General features: G+C 36.2%; 1 pseudogene; it reads left to right on the top strand.

The window, feature by feature from the left end:
• Positions 1–3,574: 3,574 nt before the first annotated feature.
• On the top strand, positions 3,575–4,216 carry LOC103747536 (annotated as a pseudogene).
• Positions 4,217–6,257: the final 2,041 nt, after the last annotated feature.

Genomic DNA, 6,257 nt, shown 5'->3' with positions numbered 1-6,257 from the left:
TGGAGAACTCTTAAAATCCTAAAAATAAACCTACCATAGGACCTGATTACACCACTCCTTGGCATATACCCAAAAGACTCATCCTCTTGCAGATATACGTGTCCAACCATGTTTGTTGCTGCTCTTTTTACAATAGCTGAGAGATGGAAACAACCTAAGTGCATTTACTCAAAGGACTTTTACTGAGTAATAAAGATGAAATAATGAAATTTTCAGGTAAATGGAAGGAATTAGAAACTGTAACACTAAGTGAAATAATACAGGCACAGAAAAACAGATGTATGTTCTCTCTCATTTGTGGATCCTAACACCAGAGCACATCCTGTTGTAACTGCAGGAACCAGGAATGTGGAAGGGAACCAGGGAGGTAAAGGGGAAGAAGGAACCTGAGAGAGAAAGGTGTTACTAAGAGAGAAATATGCAAAAGGGTGTTAATTAAAGGGGAGTGGGGAAGGAGAGCTATAAAAAGAGCTATGAGAGTAAAGGGGAAATTTTTCTCAAAAAAAGTAAAAAGAAAATGATATGTCCCCTGGATCCCTAGATTCTGCATTTCTGCATAAATTTGTTTGTTCATTTCTTTCCTTTTTTCTTAGTAGAGACGAATATATTTGGGTTATCTTTGTTTTGACTTTTTAAATTTTTTTAATGAGCTTTTGTGCATTTCATACAACAGTTTTTAATCAAATTTAAACCCCTTCCCTCACCATGCCCCTTCACCCCAACTCCACACTGGGCCTCAAACTTGACAAATATGAACAAATTATAGTTATGAATGAAAATGATAATTGAACACATAATTTATAAAACTATGTACAAATATGAAAAACAATTTTAGAATCACAAGAACTTAATTTTGCTAAGGACTATTTCTTTACATACAATTAAACAAAACAATCAAATTTATATTAACTTCCAAACTTCCCTTAAAGTTTTCTTATGATGTGGCTGGAGAGATAGCTCAGCAATGGCATGTATACTGCTCCTGAAGAGGACCTAAGTTTGATTCCCCGCACCCATGCCACTGACTCATCCCTATGTGCCACTATGTGACAGCTCAAGGAAATCTGACTCTCTCTTCTGGCTTCTGAAGGCATGGTACACAAGTTCACATATCACCACTCAGACATATGCACATAATTGACAAAGAATTCTCCTATGATTTCTCCAGTAAAAAGTATGGGTGCAGAGAGGTGAGACTTGCATATATGCTACTCTAACATGCTCACTTATAAGCATGAAAGGATTATGATCAAACAAAATATTGGTATTACAGGTTCATTATACATCACAGAATCATAAAAAAGATAAAATTTGAAAAAAATAAGAGAACTTGAGCATACAAGAAATATGAGTTATACAGTTGATACAAATAAAATTGCACTAAAATTTAAGTATTATAAAAATTTTAGCATTTAATTTTTTGTAAAATAGGATTATTGATTTGAGAATATCATGCAATGTATTTTAATTATACTGAGAACCCTCACCCCCTGTAACCCTCCTCACTACCCCCTGACTTCATGTCCCCTATTATTTATCTTTTGTTTTAAAAGTCTATCTAGTCTAATTTGTATTTCTCAATTGCTCTTCAATGTGGGTCTATCCCTTGGAGGCTGGTCCACCTACAACCTACAAGGTATCACACCAGTATGGAAAACTGACTCTCCCTGTTCCAGCATCTATCACTTGCCAACAGATCTTCAGCCAAGGATGATACTTCTGGTCCAGATCTGCTATCCATGCTGGGCCCGTGTCTGGCTTGGGTTTGCACAGATCTTGTGAAGACTGTCATAACCTGTGAGTCCATATGTAAAACTACACTGTGGTAATCCAGAAAACACAGTTTGCTTGCAGTCATCCACCACCTGTAGCTCTTACATTCTTTATATCTCCTCTTCCAAGAACAACTTTCTTAGCAAACTATGCCCAAAGGTTCAATAGTGACAAAAATATTAAGGGAGCGATAAATCACTTTCTAATTGAACTAATGCCTTCTTCACAAGACATACTTCACACCTAGCAGTGCTATCAAGGGCAAGAAACTGGCTAGGCAGATTCAAGGACTAAAATGGAGAACCTACTACTGTCATTAGGCTAAATAGACATAGTATTAAAATAACTCATAATGACATATTGTTACACCCATAGATTAATGCATCTCTCAACTCTCACCAAAGAATGTTCTTCATGTATCAGATAACCACATATGGTCAATGTGCAGAGAATAAGGGATTGTGGAGTGCTCATCATAAATGAGATACCTATACCACATGTGCAATATTTGTGAATACAATGATCATGTTGAAATTCACTGTGTGCATTTAACTGAGAGACATTTATAAATTTTTTGATGTCCACTATAACCAAAGTCAGAGATTATGGCATAAGTATTTTGCAAAACATAAACACTATTTTACTAGGATGTTACATGTATTTTCAGGTGGGGTGTAATCCAAACTATCTGTAATCCAAACTATCCTCAAATCATCATGCCCCTGCCTCAGCCTCCTGAGTGCAGGGGTTATACATGACTATTGCAATGCCCAGATAGAATGTACTTTCTTCATATAAGGAAATTAGAAAATCAAAGAATGATGGATAACCTAGAAATGTGCTAAAATAGCAAATTTTTTCATAGCTGATACTAAACCTTAGTATACAGATATTTCAGACTTAACCCTGAAAGTGTTTGTTAATTAAAATGAATTATTAAGTAAAGAAAGGAACAAGTTGAATATTACATAATAATAGCTTCATGCTGAGTAAGAAAGAGGCCTTGAGGGATTTCCTTTATTTTTCCTCCATTATTAAAATGAGGTCCTTAGAGATTTTGGTAGCATGGACCAGATGAGTAATTATAAGCTCCATGCAGAAAGTTTCCAAAGTCATAAAATAGGCTGTGCTTGAAGCTGTTTATGCTGTTTTCCTGTCCAGTTGTCACTTCATCTATTTCTCATTATCTCATGCTTCAGGAAGCTCCTGCCACACCCAGAATTCTTATCAGTCCTGAGGACAGAGGCTGGCACATTATTGACAACCATCTGGAAGAACAATCTTTGGATCTTCAACCTTTGCTTATGACTCACCAGGGACGGAGCAATACCCAGGGAGCAGGGAGAGCGGTGATTTGATTGAGGAAGAGCTACTGACACCACTGTTTCCCATCATAAGTTCAAACAGGTAGTTTGGTAGTTAGATGGAAAGGCGTCTATTTTATGCTCTTCATTGTGATATGGCTGTGGATCTTATTCAGTGTTTTGCTTTCCTTTCACACACAGTGATTCTATCTCACACAGACATTTTGATAATTATTAGTGATAAATGATTTCATCAAAACATTAAGTGTTGAAATATAGAATAAATCAACGACAACTTTATGAATCTGTGAGAGATTTTCCAAACACAAGACACTTAATTCTATTTTCAGTGCATCTTAATTTCATATGCATTGTTTTGTCTTGGTATAAATGAAAACATTTTATTTTATATGAAAAAAGGGGAATAGATGAATGGAAAGTGAAAGGAAATCCAGTAGGAATCATTTACCTTTGGCTACTTAGGTTGTGAGTGTGTTATGACGATATATGCTCATTGTTTTCTTTTCAAAAGCTGTGTCAGCAAGGTGAAATTACAGAATCTTTCAAGGGTCTCAGAATTCCATCTTGAGGGACTCTCTGAGCATGCAGAAGTTCAGCCTGCCCTCTTTGGATTATTTCTGTCCATATACCTGGTCACAGTGCTTGGGAACATGCTCATCATCCTTGCTGTCAGCTCTGACTCCCACCTCCACACCTCCATGTCATATACTTCTTCCTCTCCAACCTGTCCTTTTTTGACATCTGTTTCATCTCCACCACAGTCCCAAGGATGACTGTGGACCTCCAAAATCACAGCAGAATCATCTCCTATGTTGGCTGCCTTGCACAGATGTCTCTTTTTATCATTTTTGGATGCATAGATGACATGATTTTGACTGTGATGACTTTTCACAGGTTTTTTTGCCATCTGTCATTCCCTGCATTACCCAGTTATCATGAACCCAAGCCTCTGCAACTTTTTAATATCGCTGCCTCTTTTAGTTACCATTTTTCATTCATTGTTGCATAGTTTGATTCCTTCATTATTTCCCAACTTCAAGGATATGGAAATTCCCAGTTTCTTCTGTGATCCTTCTCATATACTTAATCTTACATGTTCTAATACTTTAATAACATAGTCAAGGGTTTTTTGTTCTCATATCTGATTTCTTCCTGTTTCTGGTATCTTCTTATCTTATTATAAAATTGTTTCTTCCATTCTGAAAGTAAGCATTTTCCCTGTGTGGGTCTCACCTATCTGCTGTTTGCTTATTTTATGGAACTGGCTTTGGAATATACCTCAGCTCATCACTCTCCCAGTTAACCAGAAATGGTGCACTTGCTTCATTTATGTACACTGTGGTCACCTCTATGATGAACCTCTCCATCTACAGTCTGAGAAATAAGGACATTGAAAACACCTTGAGGAGACTCTGCAGCAGTACAGTCTAATCTAGGACCATTGCATATGTTTGTAAAAGAATGTATAAAATCCACACAGAAGAAATATTTAGACAAGCAAATTGAATTGTCTTAATAACAGTAATTTGATATTTCTGGGGCCCTTAATTTCTGTAATCATCCAGAGTATAATACAGATACCCAGATTTTAGGCAGGCAAGAATGAGAAGATTTTCAAGTAGGTACATATTTTCTGTCTGGGAAGATTTTAAAGAATCTAGTAATGGGTGGCTTTGCTGATTGTGTAACAAAATGAATGTAATCAATGCCTCCCAAAATTTGAACATCTTACTTTGCATACACTTTCGCCAAATGGGAAATAGCTACAAAATCCAGATCATTGTTGAGTAAAGCAAGCCAGATGCAGAATGGCTGGAAATGCTCTCCTTCACTGTTAGGAAACACAGTAGAGTCGATCTGAGGGTAGAATAGTGGTAATTGGGGGAAAGGGAAAAGAATGTGTGGTGAGGAGTGTCAAAGTTCGTTATATGTTATCAATGTACACATATGCATGTACGAGAATGTCAAAATGTGTCTACTGAATATGCATAATGTGCAAGTATGAATCAATAAGGACTTGATATACGTATTTCCCATAAGCTTCCTTTTGAGTAAAGTGGGTATCAATAGCAGTCATTGGTTTTCTGCTCCTCTTTTTCTGCCAAGAAGAGAACAACATCTTTAGATTACTATAAAACAGACCATTTTGGATAATTATGACCTCTCCTTATCAGTTTTCAAGGTCAAAATAGGGTCAATAACCAGTCTGCTCACTGAGACTTCCACGATGTTTTTTCAAACCAGTTGGCACAATGTCTGTATTAGTTTCCCTGATGCTTTTCTTCACCAAGTAGCTTCTGTCTCACAATCCAGGGCACAAAAACTCAGCATAAGCTGCAAATCTGGGAGACAAGAAGCACTGCTCTTGATCCCTTGTCCATAGCTTAGCAGGGGCACAGCATTACTCAATAAATTGTTGAGCAAGTTCCTAAACAATGTTAAAAGAAACAGAAACAATCCAAAGAGAATGCACTGTAGGTCACAAACTGAAAAGAACAGGAGGAATTTTGGCCTTTCAGCTTTGCTTTCTCCTTACAGTCTTTTTTCTTTGAGGAATAAAGGAAACACTGTCCCAAGAGCAATAAATTAATATTTCACAATATCATACTTGAACAGTTGTGTATCATGCTATATTGTGGCTAGCCAACAGCAATGCTTCATTAATGCAGATGACAGCCATTTCCATTTTAAACAAAATTCTTTTTAAGTTAGCAGAAATTTATTTTCCTAGATTAATATCTTAGTATGTTACGCTGTCTTTTGAATTATCTCCATAACTAGTACCCTGTCTAATGTGACTCATATAAAATGTTTAACTGTTTCAAGCTTTTCTGCTGTTATATCCATTTCTTTTACATCCAAATCACTTGATAATAATGATTGTGCAATCTTAAAACAAGTTCAAGTATAAAATATGACACTTTGCAATGACTTTCCACTTAGTTTTCAGGGACATTTTTCTTTTTAAAATAATGTTGCTAATATTATCTCAGTTGTGAATTTAAAAAAGTTCTTTGAAGAGCTTGGGATGTAGTTCAGATGTAGAGAATCTGAAATATGTGTCATCATTGGGTTCTATCCTCAGTGTTGCAAAAAATGCTTTTGTGTGAAAAAAAAAAAGATTCTAATGAATGGGACTAGAGAGATGGCTCATTAAGT

Source organism: Nannospalax galili, unplaced genomic scaffold (genome assembly GCF_000622305.1).
Source record: "Nannospalax galili isolate Female #2095 unplaced genomic scaffold, S.galili_v1.0 scaffold3505, whole genome shotgun sequence".
NCBI classification, from domain to species: Eukaryota; Metazoa; Chordata; class Mammalia; order Rodentia; family Spalacidae; genus Nannospalax; species Nannospalax galili.
The sequence above is the reverse complement of the archived record's forward strand: the minus strand, read 5'-3'. Positions and strand labels throughout refer to the sequence as shown.